This window comes from Echinops telfairi, unplaced genomic scaffold, assembly GCF_000313985.2.
Source record: "Echinops telfairi isolate 266 unplaced genomic scaffold, ASM31398v2 ScPeMD7_1;HRSCAF=3_0, whole genome shotgun sequence".
In the NCBI taxonomy this organism is placed as follows: Eukaryota; Metazoa; Chordata; class Mammalia; order Afrosoricida; family Tenrecidae; genus Echinops; species Echinops telfairi.
In genome coordinates this window covers 29,608,575-29,620,907 of record NW_022103896.1, presented here as the reverse complement: position 1 = coordinate 29,620,907, position 12,333 = coordinate 29,608,575, and the positions used below count along the sequence as shown (strand labels likewise).

At 46.6% G+C, this 12,333-nt stretch overlaps 1 protein-coding gene and 1 long non-coding RNA gene across 3 annotated transcripts in view; one reads left to right on the top strand and one right to left on the bottom strand.

Annotated features, from left to right (window-relative positions):
• Positions 1-12,333, bottom strand: part of SYBU (syntabulin) — a 126,280-nt gene that overhangs the window by 15,728 nt on the left and 98,219 nt on the right. The gene's annotated exons all lie outside the window — the stretch shown is intronic.
• Positions 7,666-12,333, top strand: part of LOC123522753 — a 12,095-nt gene continuing 7,427 nt past the window's right edge. Inside the window, exons 1-2 of the long non-coding RNA XR_006680977.1 lie at positions 7,666-7,770; positions 9,890-9,983. This is a non-coding gene — a long non-coding RNA (uncharacterized LOC123522753). The remainder of the gene's footprint in view (positions 7,771-9,889; positions 9,984-12,333) is intronic.

Sequence of the window (12,333 nt, the reverse complement as noted above, 5' to 3'; positions counted from 1 at the left end):
AATCTAAAATCCATCTTGGGCATCAGTCTCACCGTTCTACTGTGGAGGATGCTGAAGCTGAGTTGTCTAAGACTTGCAAGTGATGTACCTTACCAGGACCCAATCCCCATGCTCCTTCTCCTGCCCCAGGCTGTGTGTCCTCAGGAAGGCGGGGCAACCGGAGAGGCATCCAAATAAACTATAAGCCATTTCCAGGACCCCTGGTGGCATAGTGGTTACGTGTTGCTCTGAAGGATTGTAAAGGGTCAGTCTTGGAAACCCACAGGGGTGCTCTTACCTTGTCCTATAGGGTCAGTGTGTGTCGGAATTGACTTGAGAGTAGTGAGTTTGGTTTCTACCGTTGTCCTAACAGGCCGAAGTGAGCCGTGGCTACCAGCTGCCACCAGACTGTGACCCACTGCTGAACAGGTTCCTCTGCGTGAAGAGTTTTGTTAATTTGGCTAGAGGGACAGGCATGCAGTGGTAAGGCCGAGAGAGAAACTCCCTGACTTCCAGAGTTTCTGCAATGCCTCTCACAAAGCCCAGACCCTTCTGGGGAGACCGAGATGGACCCCATCGTGAAGGTGATGGTTCTGGCTCACAGAACAATCCTGGCAAGACGAGGGTGGCCATTTATGAGGGCTGAGCCCAGCTATTCCTTCTGGGTTTCAGAAACCTTGTCCAATGATGCCATGCACGCCTAGAAGCTCCCTGATCTTAATTAGTTCCCTCTGAGTAATGCCTGGCTAAATTGTCATATTTTACAATCTCAGGGATTGCTAATTTGTAAAGCTAGCTAGTAAAATACTTTTCCTGACAGCCTTGTCTGCTAGCAAATGATGGGGTAGGTTATTAAATGATAAGGGTGGGCCATTTACAAAAATAGATCCTGTGGGTACAGCCAGCAGGTAAGACAGCATTTTCACCAGTGGTGAGAGTGGCGATACCGGGAAGGTGGGGTGGAAAGGGGGAACCAATCACAAGGATCTACATATAACCCCCTCCCTGGGGGACGGACAACAGAAAAGTGGGTGAAGGGAGACGTCGGACAGGGCAAGATATGACAAAACAATAATTTATAAATTATCAAGGGTTCATGAGGGAGGGGGAAGGGGAGAGGGAGGGGGAAAATGAGCAGCAAATGCCAGGGGCTTAGGTGGAGAGCAAATGTTTTTTGAATGATGAGGGCAATGAAAGTACAAATGTGCTTTACAGTACTGATGTATGTATGGATTGTGATGAGTTGTATGAGCCCCTGATAAAATGATTTAAAAAAGATAGCATTTCTAGTGTACACTGGTCACTCTGACATACCCAGTTTCCATTCAACTCTAATGCTCCCGCACAAAACAAAACATCTAGAAGGAGACCAGACAATTGTTCAAAAGCCACTGTTACTTCATCCTGCCTTTGAAATGTGGCAATTATGGACTCCGAGCGAAAGGGATGAGTTTGTTCTATACTTTATTGCCAGTGGGATGATAGTTGGTCACCTTTGCAAGCTTAAAGTCACTTCATTCCTGCACTTTTCTATCTTCTGCACATTTGAAAGAAATCAGCAGTCATTAAAGAGATCTAGTAGCTACTCCTGGCCCTACTTTATTATTATTACAATATTTTTTTACATCATTTTATTGGGAGCTCTTACAGATATAGTAACATTACATAGTTCTATAACATCAAGCAGTATTATACAATTGCTACCACAATCAGTTTCAATAACATTTTCTTTCTTCTTGAATTCCTTGATACCAGCTCCCCTTTATCCCATGCTTCTCCCACCATACCCTCCAGGAACTCATTCTTTATTTTTTCTTCCTATAATACTGGGTTTTTTGCCATAGCTTACACAATCCAATATATCCATTCACATACAATTCTGTTGTTCGATCCCATCCAGTGCGGTTATACAGTCATCAATGCTATCAGCTCCCCATTCCCTCTTCCCTCCCTTCTCTTTCAGTACCCTCAGGGAACCATTACTCCTGTTACTTTTTCTGAAGAGTTATCTATCTTGACTTTCATGTACCAAATGATCTTAAATATACAGATGAATGTATGCAAATCCAATCCTGGTCCTGTTTGAGTAATGTTCTCCTGCTGACTCTGTGTGACAGAGCAGACTGCCCCGATGGGATTCCTAGGTCTAGATCTGTACAGTACAGATGGCCAGGTCTTCCTCCACTGGAGCTGCTTGGGGGCTTGAACCAGCAATCCTGCAGTTAGCATCCCAGTGCTTCATCACTGCACCATGAAGTCTCTGTATTTTAATAAGGTGGTAGTGGGAAACGTAGATGCTCTTCTAGTTCAGTTTATGATTTTATAAAACATAAATAAGGGGTAGAAGCGAAAGCCTATTTAAATACGTTATCTGATATATTCTCCCCATTTACCAAGGGAAATAACTAAAAGGAGGACTGGAGCGCTGAAAAGCTTCCACTTATCTATGAGTAGGCAACAGGATACAAGGAAACAGGTACTCTCGATCATTTCCCTTAAACAGTGACTGCAACAGGGAGTTGTGGGTGATGTTGTTCAGTGCTCTCTCAGGCCACCAAAATCAGACAGAGACAATACTTAACCCATAGGCACGGGCTGAATCACATTGCCAGGGCCCAAATCCCACTTCTGCTACATCATAGATGTTGGAAGTCTTGTATCTCCTTGGGTCTCAATTTCCTAGTCTGCAAAGTAGACATGATATTCACAGCATCTGTCTAACAGGGTTATCAAAAGCAGTAAATGCGTGTGCCTAGAAAAACACATGACTCACTGTAAACTCTCAACAGATAATAGATATTATTACTTCACAGAGGTTAAAAACACAACTGTTATGATAGCACATTACTTGTTTTGTAGAAAACTTATGAAGTAGCAATGATAAGAAAGGACTATTGTGGCCTATAATCCCATGGCCCAAACATACCACTGGTGACCTTTTGGTATCCAATTATTTGGCATTCACACTTACTATATTATTATGTAATCTACTTCTTTTTCTTTTTTTTCTCTTAACACTTTAAAACATAGCAGTTTTTTTCCCAATAAGTCAATGCATAAGGGAGTTCTTTCCAATTTTCTATTAGTAATAAATAACAAGCCATCCTTTCCAACTTATGTATATTAATTTGCTTATTTTCCATGACAGTACAGGACATACAAGGCAAGGAAACTCATCACTCCCTTTTACAAATTGGGTGAAGGTAAGTCAAGTAGAGACAGGTCAAGTGGCATGCTGAAGGTGATTCAGCTAGTAAGTAATGGAGCTAAAACTGGAAGCCAGACCGTCTGCCCGCAGGGTTCATGCTCTTACCCACAGAACGTCTACAGTAACCATGCGCATACAATCTAGATCCTGGTCCGACAGTATCCTTAGAATAAATGTCTAAAAGTGGAAGGGCTAACTCACAGGCTATGCTCAATTTGAAGGCTTCACATGATACTCCATAGGGATTTGTGGATAATTTTAACCTAGTTTTTGTGTTAAGATATAATTTTCTACTGTAGAACAATTAGCCTGCATGCATCCTCAGTTTCTAATGCTTGCTAGAGTGGAGGGCCGTGATGAAGAGGAAGGCCCCCTACGAGTTGAACTGACACAGTGCCTGCTGCAATGGGCTCAAATATCAGAGCAATTATAAGGGTGATACAGGACAGGGCAGAGTTTCGTTCCGTTGTGCACAGGGTCGCTTTGAGTTGGAGCCCAACGAACAACAAGGAACAATAACAACAACAATGTAAAACAATGCTCCCATCTGTCCAATGCGTAGACACTCAACAGTAAATCTGATGGCACAAGGGATACTATGACGTGCTGGCCATTGAAGACTTGTGCTGGAAAAAGTAAACACAACTAAAATCTACGCATGCCCAAGTCATCCTTTGTTCCTCATCAGCACTGGATCTGATAGGCTGCATGGGTTGGTGAGAGGAGATTCCAGAATTGAACAGAGAAGATGAACCTGGATTACCATCAAGATACAAAGTCTTGGCCACGACGCATCCGCAGTATAAGGCATGTTTCCAACTCTTAAGTAGCTCTGCTCGCTGGTCTCCGGGAGGTCTGCTGCTTTTCTGCGTGGGAGTCCTTTCTTCTGGATGCACTTGCCAGTGGTGTTCCTTTTATTCCTAATGCTAAGGCAATACGCAGTCTGGGCATGCTACGTGAAGGCTGGGCAATCAGAGAAGGCATCAGAAATGGAAACTAAAAGAGTATGCGTCCCAAACTGACTTGTTTAAAACACTTCCTGGAATCTGGTCTCTGAGGGCGTTAATATTTCTGTTTGCTTTGAGGACACATGTGTAGAACCCTCACACATGAGAGCACCAGAGCTCGGCCTCGATTCTCAGGCTTCTGACAGCGAAGCAGCCCTGCAGCCTAGCTAGCTGCATTAAGCCATCCATTCTAAACCCTAGATTTCAATGATCCCAAACTGCATTAAGCCCTTCTAAACCCGAGATCTCAATAATCCCAAACTGTATTAAGCCATTCTAAACCCAAGATTTCAGTGATCCCAAACTGCATTAAGCCATTCGAAACCCACGAATTCAGTGACCCCAAGCCCTCCTTGATCCTTTGTCTCAGCAAAGCTCTTAAATTAATTCAGGTTGGCCACCTATACCCCCATCTCAAGAAGAAGCTTACAAATTTTAAAAAAAGAAAGGAAAGAAAACTTCTTCCATTCCCTTCCTCGGTCCCCACATGGAGACCTTTCGCTCCAGGTCTCTAGGGAGAAGAGCGGAGGGCCATCTCACTGAAGCCAGCAGAGCCATTAAGTGGCAGCTACGTGGAATGGCAGAAGACACCATGCGAAGCAGGGACCCTAAATACACACAGGAGAACAGCTGCCAGGGCGTGGAGCTCCTGCCCTGAGGGTCTAAGACGTGCTTTACGTTTGAAGAGGTTTTCTTTGAGTTTTCAGAAAGTACTTCCCTAAATTCCCTTCTAGGTGTTTATCTTGGAAAGGGAATATTTGATCAAAAGATCAATAAATCATTGAATACCCCCTTTTTGCAGCCCCCCCACCCAACACACACGTCTAGTTTTTCAGAAGAGACATCTTTCTGAAAAAAATTAGCCATTATTTCCATTTCCATCATCATTTTGGAAGGGATTTAATCATCATTCTGATTCATACTTAATGACCAGAGCTTCCATGTACTTGAAACATATATATATATATGTGTGTGTATGTGTGTGTGTATGTATATATATATATATATATATATGGAAAGCTAAAAAGGAGTTCAAATGAAAACACTCCAGAATGAATAATATGGTGTCAATAAATCCAAGTACTTAAAACTAAAACTGCTTATGGAAAAAGGACAGTGAAAATCACTGACAAATTACAAATCGAAAAACAATAATTAGAGCATATGATAGAAAAGAATTCATTTAATTTTGTCCCATTTTGTCCCGCTTTACTGATGTTAAAATCTGGTCACCTTAGGTTAGCACCATTAGTGTACCTAATATCAGCTGTTATTGGTTTTTTTCTTCTTCTTCTTCTTTTTTTTTTTTACATCTGGCTATTTATTTATTTATTTATTTTGACATTTTATTAGGGGCTCATACAACTGTTATCCCAATCCATACACACATCAATTGTGTAAAGCGCATTTGTACATCGTTTCTCAAAACATTTTCTCTCCATTTAAACCCCCGACATTAGGTCCTCATTTTTCCCCTCCCTCCCCGCTCCCCCCTCCCACATGAGCCCTTGATAGTTTATAAATGGGTATTTTGTCATATCTTGCCCTGTCTGACGTCTCCCTTCATCCACTTTTCGGTTGTCTGTCCCCCAGGGAGGAGGTCACACACAGTTCCATGTAATCGGTTCCCTCTTTCCTACCCATTCTCCCTTTACCCTCCCTGTTTTGCCACGCACACCACTGGTCCTATAGGGCTCATCCGTCCTGGATTCCCTGTATTTTCAGTTCCTATCTGTACCAGTGTACCTCCTCTGGTCTAGCCAGACTTGCAAGATAGAATTCGAGTCATGGTAGTGGGAGCGGGGAGGAAACATTTAGGAACTAGAGGAAAGTTGTATTTCTCATCATTGTTACATCGCACCCTGACTGGCTCATCTCCTCCCCGAGACCCCTCTGCAAGGGGATCTCCAGTGGCCTACTAATGGGCTTTGGATCTCCACTCCGCACTCCCCCCATCATTCACTATGGTAAGATTTTTTGTTCTGATGATGCCTTATACCTGATCCCTTCGACACCTCGTGGTTGCATAGGCTGGTGCAGCTGTTATTGTTTTATTTCTAGAGTTTGAACTGTAGTTGCAGTGGTTTGAGGGCCACAAGAGGATTTTCCAAGCATTCCTACATCTTCCTCATAAAAGCCCCACAACAGACTGTCTTCTGCTTACGCCATGCGTATTCAGTCACTCTTTGCATGGTTGTTGGCAAGCCATTCTTCAGTGCCTCATTGCTCTCTGTATGTTTCTCTCTCTTTCTCTCTGAGTGTGTGTGTGTGTGTGTATGAAACAGGTTTGTCTAGATATCCATGGGTCTCAATGAACTCCCTGCAAAGCTCCAGAAAGCTCTAGAGCTGTCCCTGGGCAGGTTCCCTGCCTCAAGGGACCCTGGGAAAAGGGTTACAGTAGTTCCCAGCTGGGCAGAGGGCAGCCGGGAGTCTGGTGGCTTGGAAGGTCTGAGAAAAGGAGAGATCGAGCAAGTGTGTTGAGTGAGAGGCCTTCAGAGGGCCAGGAGGGTTAAAGACAACCCCAGCAAGTTCTTTTATTGCAGCCACCTGTTCTTGACAGAAATTCATGCCATTCCCTGCCCACCAAAGCCAGCGAATGAAAGGCGAGGGCAAAGGATGTTTAAAGCCGTGAGAAGTTTACGATGTTGACCAGAAAAAGCAGCAAAAGTGAATACGGAAAATAGTAACTTTCCATAGGGACCCATTCTGCTTTGCCCGCTAAGGGAAGGTAAGAGGGGGCATTGGCCAATCTGAGGAGCTACAGGCAGGAGAGGAGGCACTTTGCCAATGCCACGTCTTGCTGGGTAGCTTTGGGAATGGCCATCCAACCTCCCCGGGTGTCCTCTCATCAGCAGTAGCAAAGACATGCGTGGTCTTGTTAGGTGGGTAAGGTCAGCCAAGAGCAAAACACGCCAGAGGGTAAGTGCCATCAGTACAATGTGAGGCCCTTCTGAAGCTTCGGCCATGCATTTCCCAGCATCACCAGAAGGAGGTGCCAATCGACAAATTCACACACCCACAAAGGACACAAGCACTAGCGCCTGGCTCCACCCCTCACCAGCTGTGTGTCCTTGCCAGAACTGTCCTTGAACCTTAGTTTCCCCCATTTAAAAAGGTCAATGGTTAAATGGTTGTTTACTTAACAGAGATGCATTGAGTGCATTGCCACGCGTCAAGTTCTGCGCTGCGCAAGGGTAACCGGCATGTCTACCTCATCCGGTTATTGCCTGGAAAGTGTCTGCCATGCTAATAAAGGCTAACCTTATAATTATTATTAACGGTGCAGTGATGCCTCCGGTTTCCTGTGCATGAGGCCCACCTGGGAAGGTTAACAACAGGATGGATTTCTGGGCCTCACTCAGAACTCCCACTGGATGAGCTCTGGAGTGGAGTACTCCTGACTGCAGGGCACGCTGGGAGGAAGCTGCTACAGGTCAGGGGAGTGCTCGGACTTCCCCTGCAGGTTCCAGCCAGTTGCCAGAGCCTTCTCCAGAAGGAAGGGAAAGGCGAAGGAACAGATGCGAAGGTGACAAGCCAACGACAGGAGAGCTAAGTTACAGGAAAAAGACGCAGGAGGTAACAGTTCAGCCCGGACCTGTGACTTCACAGGTCTCCAGAGACTTTCCTGGGAGAAGTCCATTTTTAGGGAACTGGCATGGGGACATGGGTTACTCTTCAGGGAACTAGAGTGGGAAGCCTGGCCTGCTCCTCCTGGAGTGGGGTCACGGACTCCATCTCAGGGAACTGGAGTGGGGGTCACGGAATACATTTCAGGGAACTGGAGTGGGGGACATGGCCTGTGCCCCAGGGAACTGGAGTGGGGGACGTGACCTGTCCCCCCAGGGAACTGGAGTGGGGGACATGGCCTTCCCCCAGGGAACTGGAGTGGGGGACACAGCCTGCCCCAGGGAACTGGAGTGGGGTACACGGCCTGTCCCCCCAGGGAACTGGAGTGGAGGGCATAGACTACATTTCAAGCACCTGTTGTTCAAAACAGAGTCAGGTTCAGCCAAAAGTGCACATGCTTAAGTGTTCATCTGAAATCCCGCTAGGTTCCTTCGAAATAGGCCCTGGTATGTGGTCCTTTTAATCCTGTTTTCAAGAAGGATCAACTAGGAGGGGGCAGGAGGTGTCAAACCATTGAGCAAACCAATCCTGCGTACTCTTCATTCGGGTTAATTCCTTAGCTGAAACTACCTTTGATGTGGCTGGTGGGTCCATGGCAGACCTCCCGGCTGGCATTAACAAAATGGCACAGCTATCCTCTCCCACACTAAACTGGCAGTGGGTAGAACCCTTGTGGCAGGTGGGCACAAAGGGCAGCCCTCTCCCCATCGTTATGGACATCCCTCAATGAACAGTCCTGGGAAGGGACGCATCCACAGTGGCAATGAGGCCACCCTAGTTCTCTTGGAGGCGTGGTAATAAGAGGACAAGTTCTCTGCGAAAGTATTTTAGGATTTTTCAGGTTCCTCGTTTTTAAAAATGTCTCGTAAAATTTGCCGAACAGAACTTCTGTCCCTTTAAAAACTCTAGCTGGAAAGCCTGCTGCTTCTGTTGGGAGAGAAGTGTTTATGCAACAGCACTTGCCACAATGCAACGCCTGTCCTCCGTGTCTAGCGTGAAGAGCCCATGGCGGGGGTGAAGCAGCAGGAGAGGGAGGTGGGCAGGAGCAAGGGGTATCTATCGCTGTGACAAGGAGGAAGGGGCCACAGACACAGAAAAGGGAGTGCTCGGCTTTGTCTCTGACTTAAGTCTGGAGTATAAGGGACAAGAAATGATGGGTAGTTTTGGAGCGTTGCCTAACTTTCCACTCTTCTCAGTGTAGTGGTGCTGTGTGTGCGACCCCAGACCATGAATGGCACGCAGGAAAGAGGTGCCACACTTATAACTCGCCACCGGGGTAGTCACCAGGGCTCTACAACAGTACGTTGCACGCTGGCTCAGGAATTCATCCAAGCTTTACAATCACAACACACACAAGAATGATGTTTGGGTAGCAAAATCATCTTGAAGCAAGTTTTCTATTAAATCCACCTAAAAATCATATTCAATGTTAGTGACCCAATCTTTGATAGGGTCATCCAACCTTCAGGATATAAAATATTTTATTTTGGATAGTTCAATCACTGGGGCTATAACAGTTTTGCATCCGGGGAAAATTAAGTGTCCGGCTTAAGGAACAGCAGATGAGTGGAGAAAGCCAATCAGTAAAAAGTAAACAGAGACCGACATCTTCAAGGAAATAATTCATTCTGGGATATGTGCTTTCTACTGGAAATGCATTTAGGGTTTGCTTTTTAAACACTAACCTTCTGCCATCATTTTTACTGTTGCCCAATTGACAAATCTCTATGAAGACCCTGTGCACTCGTGAAGCACAACTTGTCCGAGCAGGAGCCCATGGCCTCCCCTCCCCCCTCATCAGCATGTAGCATCTTCCCGTGAGCACCCCAGTTGCTGGGTTCACATCCTGGAGCTTCACTATGGGCATCGAGACGATGCCCAACACCCGGCGCGCTCCGCCCACTGCCTCAGCTGCTCAGCCCTGCACCCCAACCAGCCCACAAGCACAGCTCCGGTCCCTGCACCCCGCTGTCCCGTGGCCAGGCCCCACCCCATCATCCTGACACCAGTTCCCCTCGCTCCCCTGGCTGCGTCATCTCTCCTCCCTCTCTCTCTCTTGCATTCACAGTTTCTACAAAGTTGGTTCTCAGTACCTAGGCAACAGCAAACTAAATGTGGAAGCTTTCCATGTAAGGTGCTGGGGGAGAAGGCATCGCCACAAGGTGAGACGTCCTTCGTTCAGGTTTGTCCGCCCCACCCCCCTCCTCCCGCAGCTCTCCCTGCACGTGGCAGACTGATCTTGCCTTCGAAAGGGGCAAGCATCCCGGGAGGGGTGTATGTTAGGTGCTAAAAGAGGTCAACAAAGGGAAACGGTACTTCTGGGAGGGCGGGCTTCAAGGAGGCGGTGCACGGACTGTCTTCACTTTGGAAAGGATGATTCTCGCCTGTGGCACATGGAGCTGTGGAGAGAGAGGCAGTCCAGAGACAGAAACCCCAGATGAGAAAAGCAAGTCACAGCAGGAAACAAGGTGAGGCGAGGCTAAGAACTTGACTTTACCCAAAGAATCTGGTTCCGGGAGAGACCTCTGAACCTGGGGTTACTGCAACTCAAGTGTCTTTGATGAGGCTGCCAGACCCACACCTGAGGGTTGGTGCTAATGAGGCGATTCTGGTGGGGCTAGCAAGGAAACACCTGGTGAGAAAGCCGCTGACTCCAGGAGGCCCAATCAAACTGATAAGAATATCATCTATGGACACGAGAACTGACCCCAAGTGACTCGGTTATACATACAATCCACTGAGATAAGTACAGGGACAGGGACTTAATGAATGGGGCTCTTCTAGCCAGTCTAACTCCCACGAAATCTTTCCCTGCACTGGTCTGGGTAAGCTACTGATGGGATTCACTGGAATGCCCTGCTGGGTATAAAATGTGCCTGGCTAAGAAGCCAGCAGTGGGGAATCTAACTACTAGCAAGATCCAGGAGTGTACCATGTCCTCTGGACCCCGAGACGTCTGCATAGTGAACCTCCTGGATCCAGAAGACATCTGTGCCATCAGAGTAGCAGCAGCAGAAGCCAGAGCATGAGAGAGAGTGGAAGACTTCCCAGCCTCCGGGGAAAGCTGAGTGCTTTGGGGCCAGACTGGCCTGTGGAGTGGGGTACCGCTGGATACTTAATTGGAGGAGCTGGGTTTGCTGAGGATGGATGTGTCGGGTTGAGGTTTACCAGAGTGGCATTCTCTCAGCCATTTATTAGCCGCCCTGATGGAACTTTGTTGGCATGACCTGAAGAACAACTGCATGCTGAGTATTTCTTACCTGCGTTCCAACCTGTTAATGTCCTTAATAAACACTTTAATGCGGAAAATTATTGGGACCTAAATGAAAAATTAGATGGTTGCTGGAGGCAACCTGGGAAGGAAGGGGGAGTGGGGTGACTCTCTTGTGAGTCTCAGAAATCCCTGTCTTGTCATTAACACAGTCCAGAACTTGGCTGAGTACCTCGTTCCAAGGCCCAATGCTGGACATGAGTCACAAATGAGGAAAATAGCCGAATTTTAGGACCGGCCCCACTGTTTTAGAGGAAGAGGGGCCACTGTCTTGTGTTAGCCCTGTAAACACCCATTTAGAGAGTTCTGTTGTGATTCTCATCTAAATATTTGCATGTGAGGGGTGACCACTTATCATTTCAAAATGTCTTCCACAATGCAGTTAAATAACTAGGTCTGTGGGGTAGAGTGAGCAATTGTGGGTTAACACTTAAACCACCCTCTCCTTCTCATGTCCTAATTATCTTCTGATTCCGCTAAGACAAGAGTCCAGAAGGAACAGGATCAGGGTCACCAGGGAGCTTGGTCACAATGCAAATTTTCCACACAAACTTACTGAGTGGAAATTCAGAGACTGGGATTGGTCCAAGTAATCTGTGTTTTATTTAATAGGCCCACTATGCTTGCCTAATAAATACGACTCTTTGAAATCCTCTGCTCCACACGGCCCCAGAGCAGCTTCCTCAAGGGCTGCTTCTGAGACAGAAAGAGCAGGAGGCGGGACTGCAGCTGAGCGTACACAGGCACACCAAAGTATGCACCTGGGAACCCTGTACACGTTTCCCATTCACACCGAGTCAGCTGTTTAGTGGACATGGTGTAATGCTGCGACTGGCCCTGCTTCACGTCACTGATCCTGTGAATTTGACACCTGGGATGAAGAGCCGGTCTAGCTGCAGAAGGGTCAGAGTTCAAATACCTGTTCTTCACTGACTGGTAGTATGACCCTAGACCATCACTGAGTCTGTTTCCTCACAGTGAACAGGGATGTGCCCAGCACATGGGAGTGTTCTGAGAATTAAATGTTAGAATGTAGACTAAAGCGAGTATACAGTCAGTATTATCATCATTATTAGCCTAATTGTCAGCAGTTCAAGTCCACCAGCCTGCTCCTGGAGAAAAAGATGAGGCTTTTGCTACTGTAAAGATGAGAAAATGTTTTGAGAAACGATGTACAAATGCGCTTTACACAATTGATGTGTGTATGGATTGGGATAACAGTTGTATGAGCCCCTAATAAA